The sequence below is a fragment of the Hemicordylus capensis genome, chromosome 4 (assembly GCF_027244095.1).
Source record: "Hemicordylus capensis ecotype Gifberg chromosome 4, rHemCap1.1.pri, whole genome shotgun sequence".
NCBI classification, from domain to species: Eukaryota; Metazoa; Chordata; class Lepidosauria; order Squamata; family Cordylidae; genus Hemicordylus; species Hemicordylus capensis.
This window is the reverse complement of record NC_069660.1, coordinates 273,490,069-273,510,006: the sequence shown is the minus strand read 5'-3', so window position 1 is coordinate 273,510,006 and position 19,938 is coordinate 273,490,069. Positions and strand designations below refer to the sequence as shown.

Below are 19,938 nucleotides of genomic sequence, written 5' to 3'. Positions count from 1 at the left end.
ACCAGCAGAGCGAGTCACCCACCCTAGAACCTGGCTGGAAGGCCGGTGAAGGACTTAGAATTATGATCCCCGGGCCCCTAAGCTGGTGAAGCTTGGACATGGAACAAAGTGATATGTGCAGACACTGCAAAAGGGTGGGGGCAGGGGAATTAGACATAAGCCATTCTTATAGTATCTCCTGGCCAGTGTATTCGACGCTCATTGTGAAATAGCAACTTGCCTATGTGAGAAATCAACCAGTATGCCCAGCAAAAGAGAGCAAGAAGGAATAAAAGGAAAGTGGCTTGGAAAAGGGGAATGCAGCTTGGTAGGAAATCACCACGTGGAAACTGTTCCCAGTGTTGGGATATGCAACAGCTGCAGCCTAACCTACTGTGTATAGTTTGCATGTAATCTGCTATGTAGCCAGAGGGGGCACTGTAGCTTCCTCAGTACTGGTTGGGCTAGCTAGGCGTTTCTATTCTCCTTCCTGTTCCTGTGTGAGTCAGGAAGTTCTATACTGATTTTTAAGTGCCTCTTTTGTTTGTCTCGCAAGTAAAGTTATCTTAAACTTTTCTCTAATGTTTGTTCTGAAACCATGTAGACAGCTCACATTCTGCAACACCCAGTGGCTAATTTCTATATACAGGTGGCCCTCATTATTCACATGCCTTGCACCTGCAGTTTCACGTTGGGTGGTAGGAACCCAGTTTCTTTATGTGTAGGGTCAAAATAGGATTATTTTCACCTATCCATGGTTCCTGAGTGACTGGAATGACTTCTGACATCCGGTGAGGGGATGAGGAGCCACCGGATACCCCTTACAGCTGCAGCAGCACCCCCTGAGGCTGCCGAAGCCCTCAGTGATGGTAAGTCAAACTTTTAAAAACACAATTTAATGTCACCTGGCACCCCTAAACTGGGTCTGAATCGGCCAGGGGGTTTGGCTTGGGACCGAGCTGCTCCGCATATCCCTAATCCAACATGGAGAAAGGATCTAGGAGAAATCTTCCTTTCTTAAGGAAAGATTCTCCCTGATAAGGAGTTTCGAGGAAATACACTCCCCATAAACCATAGGATGTTCATAGGAAGCTACCTTATATGGGGTCAGACCATCCAGCTCATCTACACAGCCTGGCAGTGACTCTTGAGGGCTACCTGGAGATGCCAGAAATTGGAGTAAAACCTGCATGCAAAACAACTATGCTACAACTGAACTACAGCCCATCTTCCCAGCACCATAGAACACAGAGAAGCATTTTCTGGGGAGAATCTGCTAGATGCCCAGTCTGACGACAACCCAAACTTTGCCTTTCCTTGAAGCATCTGAGAAGAGGAATCTCAGCTCCCCTCAGATAAACCAGCTGTGCAATGTGGAAGGTAAAGACCTGGCATTTAGAAATAATCACCACTGACTTGAAAACCAAATTGTTATTCATATCTTTAAAAATATTTGGTTTTTCTGCACAAAAGAATATATTCTTATTTGTTTGGCTGTCTCAAATGTCATGAAATGTTGCTTCATTTTTCCTATCAAGGGCAGTCAGGGGCCCAACTAAAGGAGACATTTGATCCTTAATGGCCTAGAATCTTGCTACTGCTTTTGGAATGCAACACTCATCAGAGTTTGGGGCAGAGACAGACAACTATAAGCAGTTGCAGTTTGAATCTGGATGCAGATGGAGTGGGTGCTGAGCATTTTAAAGCTGGAATTGTCTAAAATGTTGGAAGCTGTTCTTATGACCAGCCAGAAGCAGACTAAGGAAGCCACTCCCAGTCTTGGCTGCTCGTAAGAATTGTCGGGATCACACCCAATCCCAGCAGCGCTTTGGTGGCAAACCCAACTACGCAGCCACCCTCTTAAATGTGGTTCAGGGAGTGCTCTCCCTGAACCCCATTTCCCCGCTCATGTACAGCCCCAGCTGCTTCTAGCTGGTGCGGCAACATGGACTGGTAGCTGCCCGTCTCTGGGGGAATCCCCATAATGCACCGCACACTTGCAGAGTTCTGGAGGCCAGGATGATGTGTCCCAGCCCCCAGCCCTCTGCACTGCCACAGGAGGCAGTTGCATATCTGGGCATGCGATCTCCGTGCCCAGACACAGAGGAGTGATCATCAGCAGGGAGGTAAGCTTTTCAAGCCTTCCTCCCCGCGTGGCCTCAAGCCCTTTCTCACTGATTGTGATAGAGGGCTCTTGTTCTCTTGGAATCTGATAAGGGATCAGTGTGTTTGTTGTCTGCTTTTTATGATTCTATGCTGTGCTTTTATATTAAATAAAGCATATGCTCACTATAAGATTCCAGTGCTTTTTTCTCATCCAACTACGGATTCAATCCAATGCATGCTTACCTGTGAGAAAACTCCACTGAATACACAAAACTTCCTTTTGAATATATATCCATCTTAGTTATTTGTTACTTCTCTGTGTAAACCACTACTGTAAAACTATTTGGAAGGGTGGTATAGAAATTGAATGAATGAATGAACATGCATAGGATTTTGCCCTGGACTTCTCAACATTCAAGAAAGTAGAAAATCGGGTTTTGTAATTATAGACCTTATTTTACAGAACAGGTACGAGGCTGATTTGAAATTAACCTGTAATTATCAAGCAGGTATACCATAAATTATGAAACTCATTTGCAGAGTACATGAAAAGAATTCAAAGTAAATAAAGGCTGTAGTCCTAAGCATGTCAGGAAGACTTAATGTACTTAGTGGAGTATACATGATTAAGACTGAGCTGCATATAAGTTAAGAGTACAAAATGTACAAAAAGCTGTTTGTACATTTACTTTATGTTGCATTCCCAGAAATCAATAACACTATTTCGTTACAATAAAAACTACTTACATAATTGTTTCTTCCTTCTTACTCTTATATAACTAAGAAACTTTGACATTATTTTTGTGTCCCTCAACACTTTTGAAGCAGATATTGTAGCAATATCTGAATACTGGGCTCTATACTGTACTAAAATATTTTGTACTTAGATATCAATACCTGAGTACAAAATATATGAATAAATGAATGTTTCAAATGGGAATTTCCCCTTTAAAATACAAAGACATTCCTACTCTGCATATGCACATTTTAAAGGAGAAAATGGACTTCTTGTTCCTAATTGATGGTGTTTTGTACTCTGCTATCAGTACTTGAGTATGAAATATCTCCTGTGAAGCAGACCTTGGGTTCTATGATGTATATTTTATTTTTCATGTATGCTTCCTTCTCACCTACCCAATACCCATTTTAATTAGTGTTCTGGCTTGTTTTATTATAATACAAATTCTAAATACAGACACAGATGATGATGGTGTTAAGGCAGATATACTGAAGGGAGCCCGCCAGTCATTCTGAGTGACTGGAATTCACAGTGCCAATGAATTCAAATCTTGTTAACAGTGTGTGCTCTCTACCAGGGCTTAGAGAGCTAGCTAGGGGAGAGGGGGGCCTATGTTCACTGCTCTCCCCGGTAGCTCATCAGAGCGAGGGATATAATGAAGAATATTCAATATAGGGAGGGGTGGAGCTGGGGGCCCCTCAGGAGCTGTAGGGCCCAGGTTCTTTGAACCCATCCGCTCAATTATAGCTACACCCCTGCTTTCTACTAAAGCATAACATGAGTCATAGCTCTGGGTAAAGATATAAGCCCCTCTCATATGATGGTGCAATCATCCAAGGCTGGGGGAGGAGCCATAGCTCAGTGGCAGAGTGCATAGTTTGCATGTAGAAGATCCCAGGTTTAGTCCCTGACAGCAGATGCAATAAGCAGGGACTTGAATGAAGGCCTCCAAGGTCCATTCCACCTCAATAATTCTGTGATTTTATCTTCAAGTAAGGCTGGGAAAGACCCCTCAAGCGCTGCTGCCAGTCAGTCTCAACAATACTGAGCCCTGTATCTGGTATTTCTAGAGTGTGGCAGGGCTCCCTGAATTCCAGAGCATTGTTTCCATGGTGGAGAATGTGCACCCAAATCATTCTCAATACATTTAGAATGTGTGTTTTCTTCATCTTAATGCAAGCCCAAGAGCTCGGAGTGGTTTTGGCCAATGTTCCAACTCCCGGCAGGCCTTGTTTATGCCAGTTTGGGGAGGGACTGAAAAGACAGTCAACAGCAACAGTGATAATGTGTTTGGGAAATCACTGAAGTCCTGCTACATAAATTACCAACAGTAGCTTGGGAGCCCCGAAACATGATACAATAAATAAAATCTACCCATGCCTACTGAGCAAAGAGGAACCTTTGAAGTGATTATTCTCTTTTTATTTAACACAATTCCTATCCAACAGTCCCTATCCAACCCCAGCACCGCATCTCTTCAATAGCGGTTGCTGATGGCTATCTTGTGTTCTTTTTAGATTTGGAGCCCTTTGGGACAGGGAAGCATCTTTATTTGTTATTTATTTATTATTGTTAACTGCTTAGGATAACTTTTGTTGAGAAGATGTATATAAATAATAGTAGTGGTAGTGAACTGCAGGAAGACGCACACATGTACCCAAGGATGATCTTCCTGATGGACAGATGTTCAGAAACAGCTCTGATCAGTTGCTGGGATCACAATAAAATTATTGGAGGTGGTCTTGCTCCCAAACTATTGTCTGAACTGACAGAACCAAAAATTCAAGAGAAATCAGGGTTATCTGTGCTTTAAACTACGTTGATAAAGGGAACATGTGTCCATGTCTTATCTAAAATAGCAGAGAGACTCCATATAATGAACATTCTATACAGCAAGACAGTGGGCCAATTATAGTTTTAGCTGTAAATTAAATGAAGCTTAGATCACCTTTCTTTTGAGGCAAGGCAACAACACCTGGGGTTTTTTAGTTTAGAAAAAAAGACGACTGTGGAGAGACATGATAGAGGTCTATAAAATCATGCATGGTGTGGAGAAAGTGGATAGAGAGAAATTTTTCGCCCTCTCACATAACACTAGAACCAGGGGTCATCCCATGAAATTGATAGCCAGGAAATTTAGGAGGAACAATAGAAGTATTTTTCACACAACACATAATTAACTTGTGGAATTCTCTTCCACAAGACGTGGTGACAGCCAACTACCTGGGTGGCTTTAAGAGGGGTTTGGATAACTTCATGGAGGAGATGTCTATCAATGGCTACTAGTCAGAGGGCTATAGGCCACCTCCAGCCAAAGGCAGGATTCCTCTGAATACCAGTTACAGGGGAGTAACAGCAGGAGAGAGGGCATGCCCTCAACTCCTGCCTGTAGGCTTCTAGCAGCATCTGGTGGGCCACTGTGTGAAACAGGATGCTGGACTAGATGGGCCCTGGGCCTGATCTAGCAGGGCTGTTCTTATGTTCCTATGTTTATGTTAAAGCTTCCATCTTCGATTTGGTTTTTCTAGACTTTACTTTGCAAAATTCTCTCATCTTATTTTCTTTAATCATTTTTGTATAAACAGATTCGTTAATTTCCTATAGATTGGCAAATTACCAAATAATGTTTTGAGTTTCTTGGTCTAAATTATTGCAATATTTAACACTAAATTATAAGCAAAAGTACCAATACCACCCAAAGGGTAAACCTTCCTTGTAGTAATCTCCCCTATCCCTCTTTGCTTCCTGGTTATTGAACAAGTGGAAACTACAGCTAACCAAATCTACACAGCCTTTTGTCAACAGAAGAACTACAAAAAGAAGGAAAGGTTAAGCAGACAGCAGGAGGCAGGAAAAGTGGAATAAGAAGGTACAATGTCACCTCCATGCTGTGACAGCTATGAATCAATGATTCACGTACCAATTGGTAATTTAAAAAAACAACCAACCAACCAACACACATACCCATGCACCCCCATTCTGCACAGCAGCAGGGAACATAAGAAATATTTTCCTGAGGGCTTTCTAAGATTTTTTTTCTTTAAAAAAACATAAGCAACAATGAATTGAAAAGAGAAGAATAACTTAGGGAAATCACAATAGCAGACATTCATTCATTCATTCATTCATTCATTCATTATTATTATTATTTATTGAAAATGCATGGGTAAAGCTGACGACAGAGTTAGAAAAGGTATATGGCATGATAGAGTGAGAGAGCTAGGCTCAGACTACTTGTGTTGAGGTTGTATTTCAAAAATAAAATCTCAGCATGTCCTGACTTCAGGTTCATTTCTTGTTCCAAAACCCATGGTAGAACACACAATGGTTTGGAGAAGATAAATGTCTGCTCCAACTGTATAGCCTGTTAATCCACATTAAGGCCTCATTTGCATGTAACACAGAACCGCAGGTCCAATGGATCCATGGTTACACACACATCCTTCCAGCACTCTCCTATCCTAGTTCAGATATAATGGAGAGCATCAGAGAGACTGCAGAGAGAAGGGGGAACTGGCTGTACGGGCTTCCTTCTTGACTGAAGGACAGCCTTCACAGCCAATCATACCAGGGTTGAGGGAGGAGCTTCCTCTTTCAACTCTGATTCCAAGGGAGGGGAGCTGGTCTTGTGGTAGCAAACATGAATGGTCCCCTTTGCTAAGCAGGGTCCACCTTGGTTTGCATTTGAATGGGAGTCTGCATGTATGAGCACTCTAAGAAATTCCCCTCAGGGGATGGGGCCATTCTGAGAAGAGCGCATGCATGCTTGCATACAGAAGGTTCCAAGTTCCCTCCCTGGCATCTCCAAGATAAAGCTGATAAGATAAGTGAGAGACTCCTGCCTGCGACCTTGGAGAAGCTGCTACCAGTTAGTGTAGACAATACTGCGCTAGATGGACCAAGGGTCTGACTTGGTAGAAAGCAGCTTCCTATTTTCCTATGGGATGCAGTCTGCGGTTCCACATTCAGACACAGGCTGCATCCAACATTGGGTTGCAGCGACAAAACTCACTGCAACCCGAGGGTTCAGATTAGAATTCCAAATCTGAACCATCGGTTTTGTCACTGCATCTACCTCCAGTTGCTTGCATTTGCATGTAATGCTCACGGAACTGCTGGCCCCTCGAACTGCAGTTCTGGGGAATGTGGCCTAAAGCTGTGCAGAATCAGTCACTGATTTATTCTCAATCAAGAGAAACTGAAACTCAAACCTGCTGAGATGCTGCATATTCCAACCTTGTAGCTCTGCTCCATAATCTTTGGGGCAATTCAAATGGGGGTTCCAACTTTGGCTCAAACACCAATTGCAGCCCTTCCTTGAAACAGCAGATCTGACCACTTTTACCCATGCCTTGGTCATGTCATGTTTAGATTACTACAGTGTCCTCTATATGGGGCTACCCTTGACATGAATACAGTGGCCAGATATTATCAGTGTTGCGAAGCTGACTGACAAGCAGCAGAGCCTGGAGCTTGGAGAACAAGATAGTCTTGGGGTCCTGTCTCTCTCCCCACTAAAATGTTATCAATATGAACCAGTAAATTGGGTTCTTCAGCCTTGTGAGGCTCCTGGGCAGGTTAATCTCATTCCCTGCTATCCTGAGTGTAGTTCATGCACTTCTGCATGTGTACCATTTCAGGGCAGGTTACCTGAAACAGATAAGATCAATAGTACATTCTGTCCTCAAGAGCTCTAGACACAGCTCTTGTCCTCAAAAACTCCAGACACAGCTGCACTTTAGAAGGATTGTATTGGGGCCCTATGGAACCTCCTCTTCTCCTGCTCCTTTGAATGTTTATATCATGCCAACCATGACCTGGCTGTCCCTGTGCCAGAAAGGAAGTGTTTTAGTCTTGTGCAGATTTACACAACAGTCCTAATTGTTAAACACCAGTGCTGCAATACTTAATTTCCAGTAACTTAAATTAGATGGATTTCATAATAAGCAATTTGCGTATTGCATCTGTAATGCTACTGTAGCTATTTACAGTAATACCTACTCGGATGTGGCCAAAAGGCTTAAAAATAAGAAGCAGGGGGCGGGGGAGACAGTATGAACAAGTGAATCAAGAAAATATGGTGGAAATTAGTGAGGTCAAATGGGAGCAAAAGAATGTTAGTTTTCTTCATAGACATTGTCTAAGAGTTGCTGTTTCTCTCTACCACATGCCATTAATATGCCTGGGTTATTTTATGTAAATGTATGCAATTTTTTTCTTCATTATTTTCTTCATCCAGAGAAGAATTCTTATGGTGAGCATTAGACTGCTTTTCTTCTTCTTCCAGAGAACAAGCCATCCAGTGTGATCTTGAGAACCCAGGCCACACAAGAGGCCAATTGCGCAGGCTCGGCGACCTCCAAAATGGCCATCACAATGGAAGGGGAAGGCCTGAACTGGCCAAAGAGCCAGCTGAACCACGGACCACCACCCCCGCCCCGCCGCCTGCAACAACTCTCCCGGAGGGAGGGAGTGACTCTCCTGGAGGGGGTAAGTGCCACCTGCAACAACTCTCCCGGAGGGGGTAAGTGAAGGGGTAAGTGACTACTGCAGGGAGACAAGCTACAGGTCTATAAAATCATGCAAGGTGTGGAGAAAGTGACTCCTGCTAACTTGGCAAAGAGGCACCTTTTAATGTCGCCTTATTCACCCCCAGTAACTGGCCCTATTCACCCCCAGCACAGTACCTCCAGTGACTGTTGCTGCTGTCTATCTTAAGTTTCTTTCTAGATTGTGAGCCCTTTGGGGACAGGGATCCATCCATCTTATTTGTTTGTTATTTCTCTTTTTGTTTGTTATTTCTCTGTATAAACCACCCTGAGCCATTTTTGGAAGGGCGGTATAGAAATCAAATTAATAATAATAATACTTATTATTATTTTTTTTAAGTTAAAAAAAAAAAAGGTCCGCGAACCCCCCCCCCAACTGAACCAAACCGGGGTGGGGTGGGGTTCGAGGGGGTGCTGGACCGAACTGGCCCAGTCTAGTTTGAGTCCGATCCAGACTTGAGCTGAACTGGGCCAGCTTGTTCCGTGCACATCCCTATATTGTAGAACTGGAAAAGGTGCAGAAGAGGCCAACCAAGATGATCAGGGGCCTAGAACAACTTTCTTATGAGGCAAGGCTTCAACACCTGGGGCTATTTAGTTTAGAAAAAAGACTACTGTGGGGAGACAAGGTACAGTTCTATAAAATCATGCACGGTGTGGAGAAAGTGGATAGAGAGGCATTCCCTGCTATCCTGAGTGTAGTTCATGCACTTCTGTATGTGTACCATTTCAGGGCAGGTTACCTGAAACAGATAGGATCAATAGTACATAGGATTCCAGCAGCATCTGGTGGGCCACTGTGTGAAACAGGATGCTGGACTAGATGGGTCTTGGGCCTGATCCATCAGGGCTGTTCTTATGTCCTTATGTTCTAGGTTTGGTTTTGCTCAAACCCCACTTTGTTCTGTTCAAATTAGAACCCAATTCAAACCGGTTATAAAAGTTTCTACATTGGGTATAATGGGGACTCGAACTGGTCTATTATTCCCTATGCAGAGTACCTAGTGGCACAAAACTGGGGTGGGTGGTAGGAAACCATGGGTGCCTGCCACCCACCAAACCCCAACACAATTGGACACTCCTGTGATTTTAAATGATTTTTTGAAAATCTTTACCTATGTTTGCATTTTCCCCATAGGGAATAATGGTGATTTGAGGATGCCCCATCTTCTCTCCTTGGGGTTGCCTGGGCACCAAAGTGGGTTTGGGGGCAAAACATATTGTGCCACAACTCCCCCCTGAAACCCCAAACTGGTGGGGTTCATTTTTTTTAAATAAAATTTTAAAAATATTTTTAAAATAAATTTTAAAAGATTTTAGCCTGTTTCAATGCAATGAATACGAATTCCTCCTCCATTCAGCACAGAAAAAAATACCTTCCCCAACTCAAGAAATGAGGTCCTATTTGACAAAAATGAAGGACAATGGGCACCAAAAAGAAACCACTTACTACCCCTTGTTGTCCTGCAGAAAATCTTCTGCCCCCCACACACTGGTCATGGGGGGAAAAAACCCTTACCTGACCTTACCTGACCAGTTGTGGGCTGGCAGCAGGCAGGCACATCCAGGGAGGGCAGAGTGAGCAGCCTTCCGGCTACCAACCCAAAAAAACAAATGAAAAGAGAAACACTGAATAAAATCAAATAAAGAGCTGGTGGAAAAATGTGCTGGGGAATAGGTGAGAAAAAATGGAAGAGTGGGAAAGAGGACAGAGAGGGGAGGCTGCTGCTGCACTGGAGTTTGGAGCAGGCAGTGGGCTAGGCACAGCAGGAAGAGGGTTAAAGAAGAAAAGCACCTGTTCCAGAGAAAACAAGGAACCCCCCCGTCCCCCCCAAAAAAACCTGCTGAGCTGAGGACTCTTCAACAGACCAGAATTAAAAGCAGCAGCCAGTCAGTAATAACAGCAAAAAGGAAAGGGGGGCAGGGGGATGAACCTGGGAAATGGGCCAGAGAGGCCTCTCAGGCCAAAGGGCCTGTGACCCCCCCCCCGCCCCAGCCCCCTGGCAGTGGGCACTGAGCAGGAGAGGCAGTCACTCACTCAGAAAACAAAAAATCCATCAGCAGCAGCAGCAGCAGCTGCACACACACACACATATTCAGCCAGGGAAAATTTCTTTGGAGAAGAGGGAGTGGGTGGAAATGATTGGTTTGAACCAAACCAGTTTGAATTAGAACTGGTTCAAATTTGAACCTGTTTGCACATCCCAAGTACCAACGAGAACGTAGATATGTTCAGGGCAGAGGTGTACCTTGGTAATTTTGAAGCCTGGAGCTAAAGGCCTTGGAGGGCCCCCTTGCTGGAGCCTACCCCCCTCCGCTGAAAGTTAAGCATCATCCCCCTCCCCCACACACTGTGTGACACATGCAGTATTTTGAACACATGGGTTCTTGAAGGCACAAACAACTGAACTCATATGAATGTAAGAATATAAAACAGGTATATTTATACAAATATGCATTAGCAGAAAAATTTCAACACATAACTTAACATATTCCCATCCCACATATTTCTTTCCCCACTCCTCCCTCTTTCTATAAGGCACCTGGCACAGGTCACAATGACACTTGGCCACCTGGCACAGTGTGGGCCAGTTATGACCACACTACCCAAGACAGACTAAAGAGGATTTGGGGGGGCCCAGGAGACCCTGGACTTTGACTCCAAATTCCTGGGGTAAGAGCACCACTGTAGCAGGGCAATGAAGATAGTCAGTGGTCTGGAAACGAAGGCCTTTGAGGAAATTGAAGAAACTGTGTATGTTTCATTGGGAGAAGAGAAGACTGAAGTGAGATACAATATCAGCCTGAAGAGCAGTCATATAGAAGATGGCAATGACTTGTTTTCTTCTGCCCAAGAAAGCAGGACTAACTATAATGGGCTTACTCTGTAGGGGAGTAGATTTTGGTTGAACATTAGGGAAAGCATGGCAATGGTAAAAGCAGTCAACAGTGGAACCAGTTACTGAAGAGAGTGGTGGGCTTTCCCTCACTGGAGATCTTCAAGCAGAGGCTGCATAGCCATCTGCTAGGGATGCTCCAGCTCAGAAATTATTTCCTTGCATCCAGCGGGGATTTGGATCCAATGGTCCACAAGGACCTTCCCGGCTCTATGATGATATCCTTCAGTTTTCGGGCCAGGGGGTGGGGATCTTTTTCACTAGATAAGAATTCATCTTCGCAGTGTGTCCACTCCTTTGTGAAGGATGGTTGTTATCTTTTATTCATTTTATTGCCTGGAATTAATTCTTCTGCCATCACACAGATCCCCTCCCCCACCTCCATTAAAAGCCTTCACTTTCACAGATATAACAACCTAATTGCACACTGCAGTGCAAAATGAAATTCTCAAATTATCAAGTGCAAAATTAGCATTAAAAAATCATAAGACAACAAACAATAGGGCTTTTTATGTGATTTTTGTAATTGCTTGAAACTAGTTACTTTAGCAATAATTGTTTGTGCTTCATTAGCATGCAAAATGGTTTTATAGACTAACCTGAACACAAAAGAAACCATTTGTGATGAGAACCGTGCTTTGTTTAATGTTAGACACCATTGTATTTGCTTTCCTAATATAACAGTTCTAATTAGTACCTAGCACTCATCCAGAGTTTTTCAGCTTGAACACGCTGAAGGTGACAATTGAGTCACAATTCCATGGCACTCTTTGTCAGCTTCTGTCAAAATATAGCTAAGTCTTCAAGAGTTGTGATCTAAATACTAAAAAAAAAAAAAAAGTTAATAGTCCAGGAGGGGAAAATCAGCTTCAGGTAGTTTAGGAAATAAAATTGAATTGTTCCTTGTTCAAAGAACAATATATGTGCAATATTTTTAAAAAGACTTGGAACACCTTAAGGCCTAAGGCTGCAATTCTGTACACACTTACCTGGAAGTAAGCCCCACTGACTTTCTTCTTCTTCTTCTTCTACTTCTTCTTCTTCTTCTTCTTCTTCTTCAAAATATCATTATAAGAGATGTATATACTATTTTTAAACAACAACAAAAACAATTTTCTAAAAGTTCTCATAGCAAAACAAAATGGTTCTCTGTCCCAAAAGGAGAGATGCTATGGAGAGCTGAATAGGGAGAGTTGTTCTCCCCACACTAAATATAAAATGTTCTTCATTGCACAATTAGCTGGAGGAATGCATAGGACAGTGACAGTACTGCCTTGGAGTAAAAGCATACTTCATCATATCTCAAGGACATAAGGAGAGCCATCCTCTTCCAATAGTGACAACCAGTGTTCTCTCAAAAATTTTTCATCTGTGTGTGGAATTAGTTTTCTTCTGGGCAGTACTATCAAGGCAGTGTGTGCACATGTGTATTCAGAATGGGGCCTTCCTGATTCAGCCTGAGTGGGATCTAAAATTAACTGAGCGGAAGTAAAAAAAAGTGTGAGTCTGCGAACGCCTTAGAGGGAACACTGGTGACAACCTGGATGCCCCCACAAAGCCTATATACAGGATATGAAGGCAATAATCTCCCCCATTGGGACGCTGTCATAGGGTGATGCTGTCAGGAGCCAAGGTATGTTGCCCAATGTATTCTAGGTGAGACTCACACCACTGGTTGTGAGCCTCTAGCTACTGCACTGTAGATGGGTTAGGTGCCAATCCCCATTTGCATTAATTGAATGTTTGACTTAATAAAGTTGTGGTCCTTTTCTTCCAAATATTGTCTCATATCTTTATCAGTACAATGATGCATTTGTAATGATTTTGTCATCTAATTTTGATTGGTCATCTGTGTTTGTCTCAATTCTATCCCTTTAACGAAATAATAGGAAATGATGAGCAACAACATATGGAATCAGTTAATCACCACCTGCAAGCTTTTCAAAGGTGATTATCTGATGGGCTTTCAAGAAAAGAGATTTCTTGTTTCTTTTTCAGGCTTACAGCATGTATAAAAAAGAGATGGAATGACCATGATTCCACTATATGTATATGTTTTGAGTCTAGCTTAATTCCTTCACACAGTAGCTAGGATGTAGCTGGGAGTAAACATGAAGGCTCCTGCTGAGGGATTGTCTCCAGCACAGTGTCTGCATATGAATAATCCAGGAATGAGCCAGGCCTATGAGCCACTGCCTGCATTTCTTCCTGATTATCTCAGTGTGAGCTGAGTTGATAGTGTTCTGTGTTTTCTTTTCAATAATAGACACGTCTATGAAACTTGAGATCTCATGGGTTAGCCCATATATTGATTCATAGATGGTAGACTTACTTACTGTCTAAATGGTAGAGGCCTATTGGACTGTTGATATTTTTAGACTCAGAGCTGAGGAACAAAGCTGAAACTTCTGTGCTCAGAACCAGCTGCTTTTCTGAGTCAAAAAGGGCTTCTCAAATTCTGCTGTAGTAATTCTTCCTGTAAAACAAACAAACCCTACTATGTTTCTCTCTTTGTATAATTAAGAGCCTACTACTTATACAATCACTTTGGCCTGTGGTGGCTGCAAGGGAAACAATTGCCCATGTTGGGTTCCAGCCACTTCAATCTGTGGTTGAACCAATCCATTGCCAGATGTAAGCTTGTAGCTACATGCCTGCCAAAAGTCAAATCCTGCACACACAACACTAGTGGATGCACATAATGGCTGTTCACTTGGGACAGAGGCATCTAGGAACTGACACAGGCAAGACTTTTTCTTGTGGTCATTCTTGCTGAATAGCGCCTCAAAGCAATACTAAGACAGAGGCTAAGAGTAGGACCACATAGGTCTTTAAAACGTGTCACAAATATGAGGCTACCATCTCTCTCTCTCTCTCTCTCTCTCTCATATTTCTATACTGCCCCATATAAAATCTCTGGGCTGTTTACAGTTAAAAAACCCAACAACAATTAAAACCGAAAATAATATAAAACAAATTAAAATAACGATCAATACAACTTTAACATTATAAACTAAAAGTCTGTTAAAATCGGTACATTTTCAAAAGTCACTTAAAAACAGTCAGACGGGGAGGTTCTGATTTCATTTGGAGTGTTCCAGAGCCCCCGGGAGACACTGGAGAAGGTCAGGTTTGGGGTTATAGTTAGGGTAGTGCTAATCTTAATAGCCTGCAGGGTTCATTAAGAATGTGGCACTCTCTTAAATACCTGGGCCCAAGCCGTTCAGGGCTTTTAGATAATAACCAGCACTTTGTAGATAATTACCAGCACATATTTATCCCCAGTACCACCAAATAACACATGACAGTTCCAAAGTTCACAATCTTCTTACCTCTAGCCCAAATAGTTCAACAGAACTACTCTTGAAAAAGTTGATTAAAATGCAAGTCTAGAAGCTTGTGCCTGATAACACTTACCTGAGATCCACTGAAATTAATTGAATTCTACTGAGTGTAACAGGATGCAAGCATGTAACAAAGCACTATGAATGAGCAGCTTTGGTGTGTTTTTAAGAACATGGTGTGTACATGACATAGGTACAAACTGTTTAGTACATATGATCGGGATGCTTATGCAGAACTTTCTCCAACACTGAAGAGAGCAGGACAGCTTCTTCTTGCATGAAGCTCTGTGTTTTATGGCTCTCTCAACCATAGCCAGCATATGCAAGCTTGGATTTGTCTATCATGTTGAATAATTTTAGTAATAAATTATTGCTGTTTAAGTGTCAAATGGTTAAGGAAGTTTTATTTCAGTACACAGTGACACATTGGTGGTTGTTGTTTTTCAACCCAAAACCAGTAAACAGAATTCTATTATTCCAGGTTTTGCTTCTAAATATATAGGTATATTTCTTCAGCCCAACTCATCTTTAGCACTTTGGGCAATATTTATTCCATCTGCTCAGTTTCTCTAGTCAAATAAATCAAAGCTGGAATGTAGATCTCTCAGTGTAAAGGTGAAGTAGTGCAGCATATTTTCATCAAAAAATGATATCAGGATTGTTTGACAAGATCTATTTTCCATTAAGGACTGATGCTTGGCATTAATTATTCTTTAATTCTTCAGTGATTGCACCGTATTTTATCCTTGTCCATGATTTCACCCAGGATCAAAGTCAAGCCGCCTAATCTATAGTGGCCCAAGTCATTCCAGACATTTTTTATAAATTACTGGCACAAAATTAGCCTCATTCCAAGCATCTTGATTCTGCATCTCAATGGTAAACATAAAAATATAGCCAAATTTCTGAAAAGAAAATTTGGACCCAAGGAAAGATAATGTTAGCCCCCTAGCCCCTATTACTCCTAGTTCCTGGAAATCTGAGCCCCATGCCTCATATTTTACAATACCCAAGAGTCTCACCCCACCCCCCACCCCATACAGCTTCTCTATGATATACAAAAGATGATATACTAGGAGTTCTCCATTTCCCCATAACTCTGGACTTCTTCACAGGCTCATGTGTGAGGTCCTCACGCAGTCATTTGACCACATGAGGAACCATTTGTACAAATACAATTACCTCAGTAATTGAAAAATTACTACGAATAAAGCATTTGAAAACTGGTGTTTTCTTGGATGATTTCTGTGATTTTCATCTGGAGTTTGTTTCGCACAAATGGTTCCCCAAATGAAAACAAATTGGTTAAGTCCAGGAGCATAGCTATAATGAAACAAGAGGGGGACACATGTCCCTGGGCTCCTGAGGGAGTGGGGGCCTCCAGCTGGGTGATGCCTTGCTTTTCCACAGCATAGATGGGGTGAAGTGAAGAAAGCAAGGGGACCAGTGGTCCATCTTCACATTTTTGTCCTGGGGCCCACTATAACCTTGCTATGCCCCTGTTTAAATCATCTATACCATCTCATATGTGTGTTGTCCTGGTTGACATAGGGCTGGATCAGACATACTATCTAATCACATCCGTAATCAGTGATGTGAGCATACTGTGAGCATGTATGTCCTGACTTTCTCCAGAGTATGCCAGGGCACTACTTCCCTGTCTCATGGGGTGGCTCATCCAAACTGTCCCTCCATATGCAATTTAAATGCTACTTTAAGGAATAATGAAATTGCATGTGGAGAACTGGTTCGGAAGATTTAATTTCACCATGGCAATGTAATTTGGCAATGGCACAACAGGACAGAAGAAGAACCATAGCATGTTCACATTCGACGTCAGCACCACAATTTCTTCTGTACAGTTTACAGTTCTGCTAAACCTGAAGCACCAGTTTCATCTGGCAATTTAGTGGAGGTATATAAACCATTCATAGTTGATTGTGCAAATATCTTTTCAATGTGTGGATGAGGAAAGTGGGATTTCACACAGTGTCCTTCCTCTCAACTTCAGCATGTTCCATTGAAGGTCATTGCAGAGCATGGGGCTTTCCACATGATCAAGAATTCTCACGTACCAGAGTTCTTGATCATACAGAGTAATTTGCACATACAGTTATATGTGCATACACTTTATGTGGAGCTAAATGCATGAGGCTTGGGAGAATGGTCAGGACATGCAATACCTCCCAGTGCATTGCCAAAATGTCTGCACTGAGCTAAATGTATCAGGAGTGTGCCTGGAATTACTTGTTCTAACTTTTTCCCCGTGATGTAGATTAAAAATATAATGATGAAACAATGAATGCTCTTTTTAAAAAAACTTCTGGAGCGCCTGTAAATTTGTCAAATAGGTTTTGTATACTTTCTTCTGCTTCCTCATGCCAAAGTGCCCAAGAATGCAAAATGATTTTGATATTCAGTGGTCATTTCCCTCCTTTGAGCAACAGTTTAATGAGGTCACATTAACTTTCTGCCCGCCACTGATGACATGAGGAGTGTTGATAAAAATCTGATTAAATTCCCTTACATTAAGTACATTTGCTCAGATTCATGTTCAGGTACTTTCAACTCACCCCCTGTAATGGCATTTTTACCATGCATAATGCGTCTCCTATTACCAGATGCATTAAAAAATCAAATAAAACAAAGTAATTTATGTCAAAAAGTAAGAAACACTCACCAAATACATCATTACGCCAGTAACTGCTTGCTATTTAAGGCATTAAGGCAATTGAACAATGTCAAGTTTAAAATGTAATGGCTTTGATGGGTTTTTGTTTTAAGCTGTGGCTTAAAGATTATTATATTTTTACAGTCTTTTCTTGTGTATTTTAGCCATTTAAGGTTCAAAATGCAAGAAAATAATGTGCTAGATTGCCAGTTGTCCTTCCCTAAATGTTGTAGCAATTAGAGAATTTATTTTGATCAATGTTTAATGAATTATTACTTTCACCTCAGTCCATGGCATAAAAACCTTTAGAACCTTCTTTATTTTCACATCTCTCTGCAACTGTGCACTTGGAAACAGCCTTAGGAGTTAACTAATAAAGCAGGAAATAGCTAGGGTTTTTCTCCCTAAATCTAACTAGGAAGCAGATTCAGGGGTAAAAAGGCAGACTAACTTACTTTTAAATGGAGAAAATGTCAGAATGTAATAATTTTCTTATTTCTAGTTGGGTTGGTTGTTTTGAACCTTCAAACATATCCACGCACACAAGGGCTAACTGCAAGTTACAGGCAAATATGTAAGAGTGCCTTGACAGGTTTTATTTTTCCAAAGTCGCTTCAGGATTGAGTGGAAAAGTGGCAGGGGAAGAGGATGCTAAACCCTTTTCTTGTCTGCTGTTTCTCTGTTGGCCAAAAATTCTCCCATTGACCTTGCCCCCTCCCCATGACCTTCCGTCATGAGTGTTTCATTCCCAAACAATCTCTTTTTTTCTTAGCCAGGGCACCTAGGTTGGCACCAGGTTTTGGAGGGCCCTCACAAAAAGCTCTGCAGTGATCTTTTAATAGCACACACATGCACACTTAATGCCTCCCAGTGGTGTCTGCTGGGAACTTGGCACCAGACAGATGTGAGTCCTCATCTGCAGCAGCACTCTTATCCATTTATTTTCCAGTTAAGAACATAAGAACAGTCCTGCTGGATCAGGCCCAAGGCCCATCTAGTCCAGCTGGATTCCAGATGCTGCTGGAAGCCCATAGGCAGGAGCTGAGGGCATGCCCTCTCTCCTGCTGTTACTCCCCTGCAACTGGTATTCAGAGGCTATAGGTGGCCTATAGCCCTCAGACTAGTACCTATTGATAGACCTCTACTCCTTCAGGAGAGTTAGGTCTCCTGGCTGAACACTATTATTCATTGATGGCTCAGAAAGTTAACTGGCACAGTTACTTTCCTTTAGTGTTCTCACTATGTGGCACCAGGAAGAAGCACTTATATCCATTGCAGCCATTGGCTAACATGATATACAGCATTATGGAACCATAACACTGCACCCCAGGGCTGCTACATACTTCTAAGGCAGCCTTGATTAGGGATGTGCGGAACCAATTCACGATTGAACCGGACCACCACAAACTGGACTAGTTTGAGCGGTTTGATTGTGAACTGCTCTAAACCAGCTTGGGCTGGTTCATTGAGCTGATTGGCCCAGTCCATTGGTTCAACCAAACCAGTCCACATTTCCAAGGCTTGGTCTGAATTTGGTTCAAATTCGTGCTGAATCACGCCAACCGGTTCGTGCACACCCTTAGCCCTGGTGCTGTTTAGAAGCAGTGCTTGCAGAAGCAGCATTTCTGAAGTTTTCTCAATTGCCATTCTCCATTCCTTTGGGAAACCTGATGAAACTGCTGCTATTGAGCAGAATCAGGGCTGCCTTAAAAGTCTGCAGCAGCCCCGGGATACAGTGGTAAGACTCTGTAATACTGCACAACATGTAAGTCATTGTTCTCCATCATCACACAGTGAACCTCCACACTGAGCCTTGGATTTCCATGTTGTGGTGGAGAGCAGCTGTGGACAATTCCCAAATGACATGTTCCTCAACACTATGGACTGATTCAAATGATACCAGTTCCAGCACATGCGAAGAATGATCACACCTGTTGGGACATCCTCCACAGTCATCTCCATGATCTCCTGATGCATCCCTTGACCACGTGTGGAGGCTGTTTGTCCGAATGGCCCCTAAGCATGTTCTGCAAATACTTGTTTAAACAATATACAATCAAGAGACTCACCAGAAAGGTTTCAGGATGTCTGTGGAAGACACTGTCAGCATGCCCTCTACTTCTTCAAGTGTGCTGGGGCTGGTATCTGATCTTCAAAGATCAGGCCAGACCTTTACAATCTTGGCATCAAATATTTGCTTTTTAAACATGAGAAAATAGTCATGATATCTATGTTGTCTGTTGAACCTGGATTGAAGTTTCACACAGATGTTGGTCTGACAAGTTTTTTAAACTGTGTTACATACAGCTCCCTGGCAATCTAAGGAGAAAGAGTAAAGCAAGGTCTAGTGACTGGGCTGTACTTAAGTGGGGAAAGTGTGAGTTAATTCAGTGTGCCTCAATATAACACAGTCCGAATATAATCCTCAAGTGAATGAGATATTTACCATATTCTAGATAAATATTCTTTATCATATTCTTCATAATATTCTTGATAGAGGAAGTCTGAACATTTAAATAGCACCAATACAGCTAAGACCTAACTTGCTAATAAACTATATCCAAATACTGTGAACAGCCAACAAAACCAGTTATGAAGACAGAAAGCCAGCAGGAAGGGGGGCACTTCCCAGTGTATTGCACAGAATGTCACA

The 19,938-nt window shown here is 42.3% G+C and overlaps 1 long non-coding RNA gene across 1 annotated transcript in view; it reads left to right on the top strand.

The window, feature by feature from the left end:
- The first annotated feature begins 493 nt into the window (after positions 1-493).
- LOC128325288 (uncharacterized) overlaps positions 494-19,938 on the top strand; it is a 75,284-nt gene continuing 55,839 nt past the window's right edge. Inside the window, exons 1-2 of the long non-coding RNA XR_008307349.1 lie at positions 494-848; positions 8,112-8,314. This is a non-coding gene — a long non-coding RNA (uncharacterized LOC128325288). The remainder of the gene's footprint in view (positions 849-8,111; positions 8,315-19,938) is intronic.